Source organism: Lactuca serriola, chromosome 4 (genome assembly GCF_051521515.1).
Source record: "Lactuca serriola cultivar US96UC23 chromosome 4, Lser_US96UC23_V15, whole genome shotgun sequence".
NCBI classification, from domain to species: domain Eukaryota; kingdom Viridiplantae; phylum Streptophyta; class Magnoliopsida; order Asterales; family Asteraceae; genus Lactuca; species Lactuca serriola.
The window spans coordinates 288,855,145-288,859,219 of record NC_136411.1 but is presented as its reverse complement, the minus strand read 5'-3'; positions in this window follow the sequence as shown (position 1 = coordinate 288,859,219).

The following is a 4,075-nucleotide window of genomic DNA, read 5'->3' as shown; positions in this document are numbered from 1 at the left end:
TCATACACTTTTTATTAGAAAGCTCATATGTGTGTCTAAACTATTTCATAACTTATGGCAATAAGTCCCGAATGTTCAAACTATTTGCCCTTTCTCACAATTCGAACTATGAAGAAGGATGTCGTAATCATAATCGAGTTTGAGAATGCAATTAACACAACTGCTATCTCCTTAAAATCTACTTAGTGAAAGTGTTTCCTCACAATCATTTTCATGAATTGGAGAGAAACCTTTGTCATTTAGATTTTATGGTGTATGTGTTCCAATCAATATGAATCTATCATAAGACAAGGTCTATGACAAATTCAAACTCATATGGACTGAACTTACTGAATCTTAATTTCTTGCCACTTAACAGCACAAGGGCCTAACATGTGTTCCATGTTGTTGAGCAGCTCACCCATACTGATCAATGAACTTTCACTGATTTAGGTGCTTTGCCTTATGAAAACAATTGAGAACTCATAGAACTCACATACATAGTCAACTTTAACTGGAATGGCACAGAAACAAGAATATGTCAACACGATAGGTTACAAACCTCAAGTCGTATGCTAGTGATAAACAATAGGTTTATTCTTGATTAGTTCTTGAAGCTTTCTAAGGTCCTTAAGACTCCCACTGACCCCTTGACGTATAAGATTCTCTTGTCAGGAAACATTCATTACAAACAAATATTCAAGAGTAAGTGCGGATTCTTATCAAGAATGACACTTCATATAATTGGTCTCGGTTGGTCTTTGTCTTATCCAAGACATCAGAACTACCAATTTCAAATGTGCATGAGCAAGAACCATTTCTTACTCCACATTTCATGATGTGTTCTAAACCTACTTAAGATATGTCACTCAAGTCACAATCTTGGAGAATGACTCAAAGACTCGATTTTGGAACGAAGTATGATTCACCTTAACCATTTCAATAATTCTCGATTCGTCTTCTTAGACAACAAGTGCACTAAGGTGTCCTTAGAGGATCAATTGTGATATGGCTTTCATAATCATTAAGATGATCATAAAACACAATAGTAAAGTATACTCATTTCCTTTCAGATTGGAGAAACTTTCATCTTTCTGCCTAATTGATTCTTCTTATTCGTTCTGATATACATTGAAACTTTCTCAATGATTCAGAATTACACTTAATCTTGTAAGCATAACCATGTTTACTAAACTTTTAGTAAATCATCACGAATAGTCTTATCATTTTTTGTTGTGGACCTGGACCAGTGCACAACAATGTGTACTAGATCCCCAATTCCTTCACTTGACTCATATATACATGTGATCAAGGAATTAGTCTTAATTTGTCAAAGATGAAGGTTCTCATTCGTCATACAATACAAGTTGCATGATTCCAAGTTTCTGTCCAATTGAAACTTGGTGATGAGAGTTTTTCCTTATTTGGTAAATTTAGACACTACCACAAACAAATGAATCAAATCCATATTGCTAAAATTAGAAACATACAAACATCAATTTTCACAAATGCAATTGCAAGGAAATATAAAATAAGATAAAATCAAAATTTTCTTTATTTATAAAATTGTAGAAAAACTTGTCCTTACAACACAATTAAAATGAAAACTATGTTACTACATATTTCTAAGCAATCTATCATAACTCCTAAGTAGCAGCTCAAAAATCTGATCATCCAACCATGCGATTGAAATCCATCTCTTCGCTATCAGACTCAACATGCTTTTCCTTTAAGCTTCCTTTCATCGATCCTATAAAACATCAAAATGTAATCTTATCACATCATGTATTAAGAATCTAGAAATAGGAACTTTATAGAGTTAGATAGTGGACTTACCTAAAGCAGAGTCATACTTTTTGACATTTCTTTTCCTTTCAGGTAGATACAGCAGCTTCGCATCCAATACCCTTTCTCTTGGAAATAGAAGCAAACAGATTCTTTTGGAACGGCACACAGGACAATCTCAGAGTTAGACTTTCCTTTCCATTAGGAAGAGAAAACTTTACTGGACTTCCAAGGTTTCCATTGTCAATGTCCATGGAAGTTTGGGAAGTAGATCTTCCAACCAAATTTGCTTGACCAGTGTGCCAAATCATTTCTGCTTCAGCAGCAATTAGCAAATAGGTAAGATCGATAAGGGTCACGCCGTGGTCTGTCATATAGTAATCTTTAATGAACTCGCTATATGACTTGGGAAGTGATTAAAGAACCAAGTTAACAACCAACTTCCTCGAGACATCGACTCCTAACATTCCCAGCCTCTCAATGTGTGACTTCATCTCTAAGACATGTTCACACACAGACCTTCCATCTTGGTGTTTGCTTGCCAATAGGGTTTAAGTGACCTTGAACTTTTCAAGTCAATGAACATATGGATCAGGGAAGTATGATTTCCATTTCCACGATCCAATCGTGGAACATCGTCTTCTTAAGGAAAACTATTCTCAAAAGATTTGGGAAGACCATAGTTGTCATTTCTAGACATCTACAAGGGAGAAATTCAATTTAAGTTGATTTTAGTCCTCAATATAACACCAAAATGAAATATTAATGCTAGAACCCAACACAATAATTTACAATTCGGTTTTCAAAAATTATGACATTTCCACAAATATATAACTTTAGTATTAACTTACCTTATAATATAAACTAAAAAATATTGTTTAATTAGTTGTGAATTAAAAATTATAAATAAATATAAAAAAAATATATTATAATTTACTACTTTATAGCCAATTTTTTTCATAAGAAGTATATATTAAAGTGTTATAATAGATGAAAGTTTTTAATATACTAAAAGAATAATTTAGTAAATTTATAAATTATTAAAGACATATATTAAAAAGAACAAAATAATAAATTGCAATTTGGTTTTTTTGGACGATCCTGTTTTTATTTTATAAACCAAAACCAATCCAAAATAATAATTCGGTTTTGCTAAAAACCAATCCAAAAATCCGAATATCCGAACCAAATAGTTTGATCCAAATTGTCCAATTGGACAATTCGGTTTTATCCAAATAGTGAACAGTCCTACTTAATTTAGTTAAACTTAAACCATATAATTATGGATTTATTAATTCTCTTTTAATTAAACACTTTAATTAATTTAATAAAGCCCAAAAGTTTTAATTTGAATTATTTAAAAACATCAAGGCTCTAAATATAAAAATTCAAAATTAAAACTATTTTATTAATTTTTTAAGTTATAAAACCAACAGTTGAAACTTTTGATACCTTTTCAAATTACTAGATGTTTTAGAATTCAATGTTTCATAAAAGAGACTTTTCAAATTTCAAAACAGGGGGGCAAGTTTTGTAACTCTTCAAAACTTTTTAATTCCAAAACTTGATGACAAGTGTTGTAATTCTTGAAAAAATTTTGAATTCCATAACTTGAAGACAAGTTTTGTAACTCTTCAGAACATTTAGATCAAATTTTTAAACTAATAAAATAATCATATTATTTATCTATTACCAATTTAACCTAATGGAACTCATATGGCAAGATAACTTCAAATCAAAAGATACAAATAACTAGCTTATCATATAAACTAGTAATTATATTAAAATTTGACAATTTATCTTTTAGTTGGATGGAGACAATCACTACCATATCAAAAAAAATCAGAATTTATGATACAAAACAGTTTAAGGTAATGATCCTAATTCAACTCTGGCAAAAAAAAACCTAAAAAACTGCTAACTAATGATCCAACTCGTCGAGTCAGATATTGGACTCGTAGAGTTCATCACCAAATGACCCAAGTCATCGAGTGCACTAATGGGACTTGTCAAGTCCACTCTTCGGACATTAATTTTTCAATTTTTTCAGCTTTGAATGATTAACCAATGCATCTATATAATAGAAAACACCCATGGCTCTAATACCACTGTTGGGTTTTATGTACTAAAACACTCATATGATGCACACACAACCCTAACGCTTTGGATCTAAGGTTTCTCTAGTTATACATGCAACAAAATTATCCAAAGCATGAAAGCTATAACTAGCATACGACTATGATACTTGAAGCATAAAAAACTACTTAGAAGAATAACTCTTAGTTGTAGCATGTAGAATTTGGCCTTTTAA